This window comes from Phoca vitulina, unplaced genomic scaffold (genome assembly GCF_004348235.1).
Source record: "Phoca vitulina isolate PV1807 unplaced genomic scaffold, GSC_HSeal_1.0 scaffold23, whole genome shotgun sequence".
NCBI lineage: Eukaryota > Metazoa > Chordata > Mammalia > Carnivora > Phocidae > Phoca > Phoca vitulina.
Genome location: NW_022589726.1, coordinates 27120755 through 27134337, shown reverse-complemented (window position 1 = coordinate 27134337; position 13583 = coordinate 27120755). Strand labels below are relative to the sequence as shown.

The 13583-nt window shown below is 41.9% G+C and overlaps 1 long non-coding RNA gene across 1 annotated transcript in view; it reads right to left on the bottom strand.

The window, feature by feature from the left end:
• Positions 1–60: 60 nt before the first annotated feature.
• The window catches only part of LOC116642514, a 33462-nt gene continuing 19939 nt past the window's right edge, over positions 61–13583 (bottom strand). The window contains exons 2-3 of the long non-coding RNA XR_004301345.1: positions 7179–7276; positions 61–1419 (exon numbers count right to left, since the gene is read on the bottom strand). This is a non-coding gene — a long non-coding RNA (uncharacterized LOC116642514). The remainder of the gene's footprint in view (positions 1420–7178; positions 7277–13583) is intronic.

The window sequence follows — 13583 nt, the reverse complement described above, 5'->3', positions numbered from 1 at the left end:
GGGACTCGATCCCGGGACTCCAGGATCATGACCTGAGCCGAAGGCAGTCGCTTAACCAACTGAGCCACCCAGGCGCCCCAGTTTAACATTTTTTAATCAAGCCACTGGCTGAAACTATTGGGAAAGAGCCTTTTGCTTCTTACTTTGTTGCTATGCTAGTGAAATATAATCTTAAAGTAGCCAAAGGGCCATTTTAGTTATTTGGGGGAGAGCTTGCCCAAGAATGATGCCAACAAAAGGAAAGCAGAGCTGAGTGATGCAGAGAGACAAGAGTCTTAATGTCTGGTGAGCGTTTGGTATTTTACTTGGATAAGAACCTAGCTCAAACCACATTAGGTTCTTATAACTTATGAATGGAAGTCTTTTGATAATACAGATTGATCTCTAAGACTCCCTTACAGTGTTAATAATACATGATTTAAAATTATATAAAAGGGGGGAATTTCTTAGCTAAATATTTAGTGCCCAGTTATTATCTTTGAAAAGAAGTCAAATAAAAAATATTGCCTAGTGAACTCACAGTTTGTCCTCACTCATCCAATCTTGTATAATGTTAGCATTGTCTTATAACTGAATTTTCAGCCATGAAATAGATGAAATAAACAGATGCTAATCATTTCAGTTAATTTTACAAAACTCCCCCTTCCTTTTAAAATGTAATACTATGTTTAAGTTGATTCGCTTTAAGAGAATTAAAAAAAAAAACCCACTTTTAATTATCCCTAGATAATGACTATTAGCTATATTTGATCATAGTACTGTCTCCAGAAACCTGGTTTGAACACAGTTACTCTGCATTTTAAGAGCACTGCACTTTCACTCTTTGAAATATTGACTTCATTTTACCAAAGTGCTGCCCGCCACTGTGTACCCTAAGGTACTGTTTCTTAATGAGCGAATGAGTCTGAAGTAGGTCCTACTGAGGTTTTTAGGAACCCTCTCCAATTTGACACTGCTCCAGTGTATATTTAACACTTTATTCCTGGCTCATTACAGCTATGACCCATTTCACGTATTGTTGATTCAAAAGAATCAAAATCCCATTGGTGTGTTTACTTTCTGGTACTTGACTGTTGATAACTCAAGAGGTGTTAGTGGTTAATTGTGAACGTTCACAAAACCCTGAGACCAAACCTGATAATTTGCCAAATGCTAAGACAGTTTATATTTACCACCTCCCAAAACACAGTGTTCTCTTCTTTATCTGGCTTTAAAAAGACGTTGGAGAAAGTCTTTTTTGACTTGCGTGATCATATTTAAAACTAAATGATACAGCAAAAACCTTGACACCGTTACTATTAGCTTTGCTAGAGTTATTTTTAGGTGTCAGATCATTGGGGTCTGTTGTCAATAGTTGGCTGTCTCCTCCGAAGTCTTCTGCTAGTTTGTCCCTTTAGTTAATGAGGTCTTATCTTGCAGCTGTAACAGAAAAATGTATTCAAATTAACATGAGTGGGTGGGAACTATGGTGCAGTGGAACAAATCAGCCCCCCCCCCTTTTTGGACTGAATATGCATTAATTCCCTATACCAACATTTGCATTTCTCAAAATCTGTTCTGAGGAGCCTTATTAGGGAACAGTCCAGGTCGGTGTTTTTCAATGTGCAGGTCATCTGCCTCTGAGCCACCTGGAGTGTCTGTTAAAATACAGGCTCCAGGGCTGTTGCAGACCCCCGTTTTCTGGGAGTGGGGCTTGGCAACACAGATTTTTAACAGTTCCTTGGTGATTCATACAACCTTTGGGAATAAAGGGTCTAGTAAATTTGCGAACCACTTTCTTGAAGATTTATAAGCCAAATTAGCACATTACAGGCTCTGAGAAGTCCTGTAGTGGGGGAGACTTTTTAAACTTTTTAACTTTTTAAACACAGGATTTCCCCAATTTATTTTCCAAAACTCTTTCTTGGGGGGAACTTGTTATTTGACCAAATATTATTGGGAAAATTTACCTTAACCAATAGGATAAGAACTTCAGATTGTTGCAGATGCTTGCTAATTTGATACTAATGAGTTAATGTAGTATCTTGGTATGAGCAATAGACAGGAAGATCTGAGTGGGAATCCTGAGTTTTGTACTGTTGGCTCAGTTTACCCAGCAGTAATGTTTGCTTAGTCCCATGGTGATGGGATGAAAGAACGAGTTAATACCAACCCAGAACCATTGCCAGAAAAAGAAATTAAACAGAAAGCCCCCTTGATGTTGTGATCTTTTATGAAGAGCAACACATTGATACTTTTGGCAATGTACTCTGCCCATACATTCTACCTCCTCACTCTATATCCCCAGGGAGGAGATCTGGTTACTATTTTACAACGGAAGATAGGAGAGAGGACCAAGGAGCTATTTCAGAAATGCCAATCAAGTTGAACAATGGGAAAAGCAGTAAATACATTTGAACAGGAAATTGGGTGGAAGTGAAATAATTCTTCACCCTGTAGCAGAAGGGGTGAAAGGCAACCCCAGTCTTCCGTCCCACCCTTCCTCCTATTAGGCACAAACAACACAGAACCCGCGAGGTGGAGTGAGTAAAGAAATGATAAGTAACAATGGACTTGGGAGACTTCAGCGGGTCCTTCTCTGAGGTGGGGCTGCCTTTTGCTTGGCTCTACAAATAGAGGGCACAAAGATGGGTCCAGAGTAAAGGAAGTAGGAATAGATTAGCTGTAGGGAGAGATATAAAGAGACCTTGGGGTTTCCTTTCAGATCGCCTGGGCTGGTTCCCTAGGGAAGAGAAGGAAGCAAGGTCCCGGGCTCATTCTGTCCCCTGATCGCACCGGGCATTTCGTACTCCTGTGCCTTTGCACATGCTGCCTTTGCTTCAAATGCGCTTGCCTGCTTTTTTCCAACTACATGCCCATAGGGCTTTGTCGATTCAGCTAGTTTAATCCTGTCATAGTATATTAATGGTATGCTGTTGGATTGGGAACTCTTTGAGGGCAGGCATATTTTCTTCATTATCTTTAATATCTTGCCCTGGTCTCAGCTCCAAGCATAAAACAGCTTTCCAATAACGGTTTCTTCGTGGTTGCCAGGGAGGTCACACACCTCAATAGGGTGCCCCTAAATAATTGTCAAGAGTCCTCAGCTAGCATTCCAGGGGTGCAGAATTTGCGAACCAGAGCCCATCTGGTAGACACTCCTCATTTTACAGATACTAAAGTGATAGTTTATATAGGAAGCAAGTGATGGCCTAGGACTCCAGCCCCCTAGCTGCCGGTCCAATGCACTTTTGACCACCCTAAGGTCATTTGTGTAATTAAAGAAAAAAAAAATCCTGCCATTACCCAGCGCTATCATGCCCCTTTCTGAATGATGGTATAAACCAGCATTTAAATTACTATTTCCATAAATAAGAAATGCAGAGTCATTGAGCTAGAAAGTGATTTAAGGAGCATGTTTTACTTCCAAATAAAATTTGTTCCATCTCTTCTCGCACTCCTTGAATTTCTGCGTCCCATTGTGCTTCTTTCTGATTCGTGCCTTAGCTTGGAAGCTACAGTTAAAAACTGCTGGGTGAGAAGCTATTCTCCAGGTCCTGTCAACTGTATTGGAAAGAGAAGGTCTCATAAATCACATAAGGGAACTGGGGCCTCTGGGATTGCTTGGTTGCCAAGCGAATTCTGATTGATTGCTTTGGAAAATATGTACCTTTTCCAGGAGCTTATCTGAAATAAAGATTCATACTTTCTCAAACTGAGCTCCCTCTCCACCAAATTTCATAGTCCAGTCATTTTAAAGGGCAGTTAAAAGAACAGCATGAGTATTAGGCGTTTAGTCAAAAACTTGGAGGGCAGAGCACAAATGTTATTCCAAATGGAGAGAGGTATGGAACAACAAAGTGTCCCCAACTAAACATAAAATCAGAACCAGTTTTCGGGGTATAGGGCTCATGGTGACTTTATCAAACCTACTCCTAAACAATGATGAGCACCGTAGAGGGATCGCTGAGAAAACCATGGTATCGGTTGCGGTCCTTGCTTCTGCCTCAGGACGTGGTATGAACTAGGGTTTCGGAGCAACCTGGAGTTATGTCTAAGAAGAGTGAAATTAAATGGCAGGAAAACATTTGGATCTTAATCCTTTTAGGTCCTAGAATCTCTTGAAACTCTGCAAACTGTGAACCTTCTCCCCAGAAAAATGCACATATACACAAAAGCCTTCAGGCTATTTCCAGGACTTCACAGACGCCCCCCCCATGCCTGTAGGCATGTGGGACCCCACGTTAAATGCCCCTTATTTAGCTACTCCCCGCAAAGCTCCTGGTTTCCTGACGTGGCAGCTCTGCCTGACTGGCAACTGGAGCTGCCTACCTGGTCCCACACAGGCTGCAGGTCGTGGCAAAAGGAAAGGGTTGAACATGTGTCATGAGGCTGATTCAGTTTTACTGAACACAAGTGGCCTTAATTCCGCACAGATTTCCTGAACTTTGTCATGTGGTGAGACTGTCTGGGAGAGATTTAAAACTCTCAGCATTAATTTATACTTTCATTGATAGTATGTCTGAAAGGAGAATGCAAACTGGTAATTGGCTTGACTTGGTAATCTGGTTCGGTGGTAGGCCAGGTTCAGAACCGTCTCCTTACCCGTAGTCAGAAAACTGTCAGATGGTTACAGTTCACATGGGGAGCAGGATCAACTTGGTCCTGAGATGTACGGCTAAAGAGATTTTCTAGTCTTTGGTCATTACCATCTCGTCTGAATTCAACACTCGTGAGCTAAGGAAGACTTCATTTTGCATTAGTAACCTAGCAAACTTGATGATGCATTCTTGAAGAGACATGGGAAAGAAGGTGGATAATGACAGTCTACAACACTTTTTGTTTATCCAGAAATCAACCATCCCCAGGAGGTTGACATATAATCCCATGCTTAATCTGTCATCCATACTTTATGTAATAATAATAATAATGATAATGATAATCATTTACACTTATATAGGCTCTTTCATCTAGGGAAATCTCAAGGCTTTACAAACACTAATTAATTCTCCTAGTGTCCCTGTGAACTAGGTGAGGCCCATTTTATAGGTGAGGCAATTGAGGCACAGAAAGGACAAGTGGCTTTCTCAAGGCTATTGGGTGGCTGATGAGAGAGCTCAGAAGACTGGAGAGATCCGTCCTTCCAGTTTTCAAGAGGCAGCTGCATCTCGTGGGTGAGGGAGTGGGAGGGACCACAGGGGAAGGAAGCCCTCACTCTTCCAGGTTTTAGTTACCTAAACCCCAGCAGTGCCCAGAAACGCAGGATGTTTCCAAAGCAAACACTTTCCCGTCCATACCACCCACCATGCACAGCCTGTGAAGGGTTGGTTGTTTTTGAGATCTAAGCACTAGAGATGGGGCTAAAATTGCCTGTCGTATGTGTTTGGATAGGAAGAAGAGGAATGAACTTGGGCGGAGAGTTGTCTTTTTGGTAGATGCTGGTGAGAAGCACTGGCCCACTCTCTGCCAAATCGGAGCTATAGTGGCCTCGGACTTCTTTTATTCTGTTCCACTATGTGAGCTACCTGGTGTGCACATAACAAGGACACGATGTTTAAAGAGGGCCCCATCTGCAATTGCCAGGGACCAAATGGAAAGTAGCTTCTCTCTATAGGTTTTTCAGGTGTAGAGAATGCTTGAAATTCCCCCCAGATGGGTGGTGCTTAAGTTCTAGGGAGCACTTTTCAAACTTTGAGATGAATGCCAGTCATCTAGGTATTTTTTTTTTTTTTAAGATTTTATTTATGTATTTTTTTCAAGAGAGCGTGAGTGCACAGGAGCACGAGGGGGAGGGGTAGAGGAAGAAGCAGACTTCCCACTGAGCAGGGGGCCCGACGCGGGACTCGATCCCAGAACCCTGGGATCATGACCTGAGCCGAAGGCAGATGCTTTAACGACTGAGCCACCAGGCGCCCTAAGGATCTGTTAAAATGCAGATTCTAGTTAAGTCATTTTGGAGCGGGGCCCAAGATTATACTTTCAGGTGATGCCAGTGCTAATGGTCCCTATATTAGTCCTCTGAGCAGCAAGACTCTGTCCTGCACCCCACTACATGAGGCTTGGGGTTACAAAAATGGGTTTGAAAAGTGATTCAGTCACTGATTAGTGAGAGATTTGGGCCACCACAACTTCCTGAGCCCGTTTCTGTATCCTTAAGTGGTTATCATTACTCTCTCCATCACAGGGTTGAAGATGAATAAAATAACCCAATAGAAAGAGTCTGTCACATGCTAGAACTCCACAAATGGTCATTCATTCCCCCCAGGCTCCCCAATTCATCCTGTCTGGCTCTATTCCCAAACAAATAACTTCCTAGTTTTCCCTCTATGTCTGCCATAGTCACCAACTGTATTTGATCTAGCTTGCCCTCTTCATACAATTTTACCCCTATATTCTTTCTCTTCTACATGTAAAAGCCGGCATCAAATGTCATTTTTTCCCCCTCATTCTCAAAAGGCTTTTCTTGAGCTAATTTCTTGTCTCATTAACGATTATAAATGGGTCTCTGCCTTCCCAGGTTCTAATTTGATCAAGGCCATCCAATTGAAGTGAGACTACAGGGTATTCACTTAGCAAACAAATATTTATTAAGCACCTACTATGCCAGGTCCTCGGCGTACCACTGAGAATATAATATAGTCTTCTTCTTTTCTCTAGTGTTTCCGTTGCCCCTCTCTCACTCTCTGAGCGGCAGTGGCCTTCCTTGAATTCTTCCGTCATTCACTCATGGCTTTAGACATTTCTCTCATCTTCGGGTTTCATTTTCCTCTCTTCCCATTGGTTCTTTTCCCTCTGAATGCATCAAGCTGACTAAAAATCTCTCTCCTAAAAATCTTTCTAAAACTCATTTTGTGTGGATGTCTGTGTGTGAAACGGTTTTGGATTTTTTTTTTTAAAGCAACATTGAAAGTCATGTATAGTATATAAATAGGGAAAAAAAAGTCTGGAATAACACACACCTCCCTGTTCACACTGGAATTGGTAAGAGGAAACTTTTACTTTTTTCTTCATGTGCTTTTGGCATTTTGGGCAAGAAAAAATTACTCCCTTGCTGGTAATAGGATCAGCAAGTTCTATTCTGTGACACAGGAAGAAAAATGAGAAAAAAATCTACACCTATGGATTAATGGATAACCAAAGGAAAGATGAAGAGAAAGGAAAATGAAACTTACAATCTTCAGATCTGCCCACATTCTCACCTGCAGTTTTATGTCTCAATTTCTGGGTCTGTCTTATTCAGGTTTCAAGTCACTGGTGTGGAACTCCATCTTCCTGGGATTACACAGTGTCAGGAATGCTGTTGGCATGAATGCAATACTAATAGTAAAGCAGAAGGAGGCATTTTTTACAAGAGAGAGTACTACCCAGATGGATTTTGATAAGGTTGGTATGTACCCCGAGAGGTCATAATTAACCACATCAAAGAAGGAGTGGCTTCTTAAGCAAATGGACTTTATCTTGCCATCTGCCAAAAACGTACCAAATGCTCTTACTTTGTTGAGAAACATCTGCACTGCTGGAACCAAGTCTTCATCACTTTAAACTGATGAATGCGATTGAAGAAATACTTTTATTACTTACACATTTGACCTCCCAGACTCACTTTGGCACCTTGCTTCTCTCATGTCCTCCTAGTGTGGACACATCATCTACAGTTTGCCTCAATGAGAACATAATGGTTCATGGCTGAATTGGGAACAGAGAGAAGTTATCTGATAGAAGCAGAGCAGGAAGAATTTAATTTTCCTAGCTCATGGTTTTCATCCTACCAGCTGGTATGCTGGACTGAACAGTTGTTAGAGAATTGAGATGGTTGGCAAAAGCTGTATCAGAATTTAGCTAGGACTCAACCTCTGGCTCCTTATTAGAGTCCCCTGGAGAGACTTTTTTCCCCTAGAGAGCTTGATGTAATCACCCAAACTTTGGAATTAATAAAAACAACAATAAAACAACAGGTATAAACCCCCGTGACTTTTGTGGGACTAACCCAGCCTTGTAAGAGATCTTTGGATCGCGCAGCTTTTAATTAGAGGTCACACGGTTCTCTAAAGGAAGACCAGACACTGTGCACCTTTGCTCTGTCCTGTGACTTCTGGTTTCAGGTATATGCAGAAAATAATCAGATATATAGTCAAATAAATTAGAATAATCCAAGAATGTGTTGAACATTTATAATTGTGTTTCAGGCAGGTACTTTTACTTTATATATACGAAACTCTATGATTGCATTTCTCTGCCAATAAGCCTTCTTTCTTAAATGTTAATGAAGAACTTCACCTTGTATTTCTCCAATAATTGTTAAATTATCAAACTCTTACAAAATGCAGAATAAAAATGTCCTTATCCGGGCGCCTGGGTGGCTCAGATGGTTAAGCGTCTGCCTTCGGCTCAGGTCATGATCCCAGCGTCCTGGGATCGAGTCCCGCATCGGGCCCCTGCTCCTTGGGAGCCTGCTTCTCCCTCTGCCTCTCTCTCTCTCTGTCTCTCATGAATAAATAAATAAAATCTTTAAAAAAAAAAAAAAAAAATGTCCTTATCCTAGCACTGGAATTTCTACCATGGGGCAGGGGCGGGGGGGGGAGGGGCCGGGAGGAGGATATATCATCTTTGGGTTCTTTGCCTGCCTCTGTTTTTTGGAGGTGCCAGACTTGTTAGTTGCACTTCCATTGTTTTTCTTGGATTTGATAAAGGTGTTTGAGACTAATCTTGCTGCTTTGTAGGTTTCATTCTATTTCTTTGTTTCCAGCATTACTTGGGGGGTATATTTGGCTGTGCTGTTCCCCACTCCACTACTTTCCGGGGAGTCCTGAGTCTAACTTTAAAAGGTGCAGAGATAAACAAGAAACATGCCCCATGGAGGATAACTGGATGTCAAAAGATCTGAAAACCATGCCAAGTGATGAGCTTTTGAAATGGAGGGAAATGGAGGCAAACGTCCTAGAAAAATTATGGTGTGAAATTATATGCGGATAGCTTCCTTAGTACATTTTCTTCCTTAACAAAAATTTTCTTAAAGAAAATTCAGATCCTCTAAGGTTGTAATCCTTGCTCTTTGATAAGTAACTTCCTTTAGGGTAAGGACGGTATTTATCATTCATCTACGTTGCTACTCCCTCTGTCATCTTCATGATCTATAGTGGTAATTGATCAAAGCATTCTTTTCTGCTGAATCTGGAGGTGGCCGCAGAATTTTTCTCAACAGTGTTCCAGGGAGCGAATACTAATTGATTGGTGTTGGCATTAATGATGACATTTTTTGCAATCTCTATCATAATTTTTTAAAAGATTTTATTTATTTGAGAGAGAGGGAGAGAGAGAGGGAGAGGGAGCATGAGCAGGGGGAGGGGCAGAGGGAGAAGCAGACTCCCCGCTGAGCAGGGAGCCCCTGATGCAATGCAAGGCTGGATCCTAGGCCCCCTGGATCATGACCTGAGCCAAAGGCAGACACTTAACTGAGCCACGCAGGCATCCCACAATCCCTACCTTAAAGCTCTTGCTAATTACTGCTACTAGGAAGGTTATTCTGTCCTTCAACCACCAAAAGGGCTTCATGATCCTTTATTTGAATATCCAGGTGGTAATGGTTGAGACAAGATTGGTATATTTTATTAGGACTGTAACCAAGGTTAGGTGAATGAGAGGTGGAAACAGAGCACCATAAAATTAGTCTTGCCCATTCTTCTCAAACCCACCTTTAGCCTCTAGGATAGGTCCTTGCATAGTTCCTGGTCTTCCTCCATGAGGAAGAAAATTTTAATTCCTACTTTCTTGGAATGTTTTTAAGTATCTCCAGGACTTTGAAATGTAGATATAAGAAAATCATACCCCAAGAGAGAGTTATAAGTGAATTGCTTGACATCTCTCTTACTTAACTATGATTCATCCATGATCTCAAAATCCTAACATTCCTTTATGAGATTCAGGCATTTCAAGGTTATGGGTGCTGTCTTCAATTATTTGAAGAGAAGAAAGAAAATTCCTTTTATGGAGAAGAGGGATAGGGTTATTGTGTATTTTTTTTTTTTTCTTAAGTAGGCTCTACACCTATTGTGGAGCCCAAAGGTGGGCTTGAACTCATGACTGTGAGATTAAGATCGGAGACAAGACCAAGAATCAGATACTTAACTGACTGAGCCATCCAGGCACCCCTATTGTGTATTCCTTCCAAGGGCCAACTAGACAAGTGGGTAGAAATTAGAAGGCAGAATTGGGTTTAGTAGGTTTTATCTTCTATTCATAAGAGTTGCCCTAACATGAATAAGCTGTTTGATGTTATAGAGTACTCCCAATCACTGGGAATATTTAGGTAAGGGCTGGATTGCCCTCTGAGAGAGAGAGTTCAATGGATTCATGGATTCCTATTTTGATGGAAGATTGAACTATATCTCCCAGAGAGAGCCTTGTTGATAAGTTAGATAGAACTACATTAACGTGCGTGCGTGTGTGTGTGTGTATTACATTATGTGTGCTTGCATTGAGGTAGTTTATAAATCTTTTGACCTTTTCTATCCTGACACCTGCTGGCCAATGCATGACTGACCATAGGTCATGATGATACACCTACAACTTCTAACTGAAAAGGTCCTGAGTGGTAACTAAAGAGACAAGGAGATGGAAAAGTATAGGTATAGCTTTATAAGTGAATATGATGTAGCTGCATTAGAATATATAAATGTGGGTGCCTGGGTGGCTCAGTTGGTTAAGCGACTGCCTTCGGCTCAGGTCATGATCCTGGAGTCCCGGGATCGAGTCCCGCATCGGGCTCCCTGTTCGGCAGGGAGTCTGCTTCTCCCTCTGACCCTCCTCCCTCTCATGCTCTCTGTCTCTCATTCTCTCTCTCGCAAATAAATAAAATCTTTAAAAAAAAAAATTAAAAAAAAAAGAATATATAAATGTATACATATATAATCTATAATTACTATAAGTGAATGCAGTCAATTGTAAAATAATTTTTTAAAAAAGATTTTAAAGTAATCTCCACACCCAATATGGGGCTGGAACTCATGCTCTTCTGACTGAGCCAGCCAGGTGCCCCAATTTTTAAAGAATTTTAAACAGAATTGTGACCTTATAAGATGGAATATTATGTAGCCAAAATATGTAGCCAATATTTCTACTATAGAAAGTATATAATGTTTCCCCAAATTTCCAAAGTTCCTCATACACACATTACATTAGTGATGTATTAATTTTATATTGCCGTCATAACAAATCATGACAAATTTAATGGCTTAAAAGACATTATTTATTATTTTATGGTTCTGTGGGGTAGGAGTCTAACATGAGTTTCACTGGGCTAAAATCAAGGTGTCGATAGAGCTGCTTTCCTTCCTGGACGCTCTGGGGAAGCCAATTTCCTCAACTTTTGCAGCTTGCAGAGTCCCCCTTCCCTCATCTTCAAAGGCAGCAATGTTCTATCTCTCTGACCATTCTTCTACAGTCCTATCTCCCACTGATTAGCTCTAACTGGAAAAGGTTCTCTGCTTTTAAGGATTCTCATGATTAAATTGGGTTTGACTAATCCAGGGTTATCTCTCCATCTCAAGATCCTTAACTTTAATCCCATCTGCAAAGTCCCTTTTGCCAGGTAACGTATTCACAGATTCCAGGGATAGGGCATGGAGATCTTTTTTTGGAGGGAGGGGGTCATTATTCTGACTACCACACGTGGTCAGGATAACAATGCATTGAATTACTATTGAATTCATACTGTACTTTCCAATAGAAACAATGCCACATATGAGGTCATGTTCCCAGGCTAGCCATCAGCGCTTCTGTGACCCATAACAGAAGGGGCTTTGCTCTTCCAGATACCACCATTTAAAAGCACCAATGGGACCACTTGACGCAAAACCCATGAATGACAATATCTTGTTAGGAAAATGTTTTGAGTTCCTAATAGGATATTAGGGACAAACCCCTTCCCCTGTCTTCTCAACCTCTTCTTTTCCCCTTATCCTCATTCTCACCTCTCCCCTCTCCTCATATGTTTGGGAATTGTGAGTGAGGACTGTTTCTAAGCCATAGGTGGTGACTCCCATGGTCTGTGATGAGGGTTCCAGCAGGGTGGGGACAGGGAGGTGAGTGACAGTGGAGGAGGTAAAGGAGTATGAGAGAAGGTAGTTGTGGGACCTTCACCTTCTGGTGAAAATCTCTGGGGGATATGCTGGGAAGATTCTGGATCTCTCTCTTAGTTTTCCCAGGAGCCTAAATGAGTGGCTCAACAGCTTCTTTCTGGCTGCCTTCACTAGTCTCAACAAAGGCTTCTACCTTACTTGCTCACTGTGGAACAAAATATAGCTATTCACACAAGCCAAAGCCTTTCTGGAGTTTTCTGAGGGCTTTTGTTTCCAACAATTAGGGGACGAAAAAAAATCCAAAAACCTCTCTCTCTTGCTCTCTTCTATTTATTTTTACCGTTATGTAGGGATCACACACAGGTGCTAACAGAAAGGATTGTGCAGAAAGGACTGCCCTCGAACAGAGAGAGGCTCTGCTGTGGGGGCTGCCAGTGGTGGGTCTGGGGGAACAGGAGGTGTGCTTTTTCCTCCTCCAGCCCAGGCCTCCACAGTCCCAGCTGAGTGGGTCCCCATCAACAGAGCAAGTCTGTCTCCTCACAACATTCAAAAGATGGTGTGTGTATTGCTTTTTTTTTTTTTTTCTGAGGCTGCTCTGTGGTTAGGTGAGGAAGTGTCTGGAGCAGGCTATTTTTGGAGAAGTTTCCTTCTTTTGGGGTAGTTAAGAGGAACATTGCTCCTGACTGGGATCTAGGACTCGCTTCTCAATAATGATGATGATGATGATAATTATATAAGTAGCTGTCATTTTGGAGTACTTACTATATTTTAGACATTGCTAAGTGTCTACATGCATCTAGTTAAAGCCTCATCACACTATGATATAAAAAATACTTTATCATTATGTGCCAATTTTTTTTTTTTAAGATTTTATTTATTTTTTGACAGAGAGACAGCGAGAGAGGGAACACAAGCAGGGAGAGTGGGAGAGGGAGAAGCAGGCTTCCTGCTGAGCAGGGAGCCCGATGCGGGACTCGATCCCAGGACCCTGGGATCATGACCTGAGCTGAAGGCAGACGCTTAACGACAGAGCCACCAAGGCGCCCCAATGATTTTTTTTTTAATTAATTTATTTGAGAGAGAGTGAGCATGAGCGGGAGGGGCAGAGGGAAAGGGAGAGAATCTCAAGCCGACTCCATGCTGAGTGCAGAGCCGACGTGGGGCTCGATCTCATGACCCTGAGAACATGACCTGAGCCAAAACCAAGAGTTGGACACTTAACTGACTGTGCCACCCAGGCACCCCTATGCCAGTGGTTTCTAAATAACACAGGAAAACATATAAAACTATGCACTAAGTTGGAACAATACATAAGCCATTCAAAAATTATTGGGATAAGATATGCCAAATAAAGTGGAGTCAGGGAAAGGGCTTGGCTTATGGTTGTGCTGGGCTCTGGAATCACACACCAAATAAAATCTGAAGTCCTCACCTCTCCCTCTACTCCTTCCCTCTATTCTGTTTTGCTTCCCACCCTGTAGCCATTCTACTGCTCTTTCTGCCCCTTGAACACCCCAAGCTTGTAAT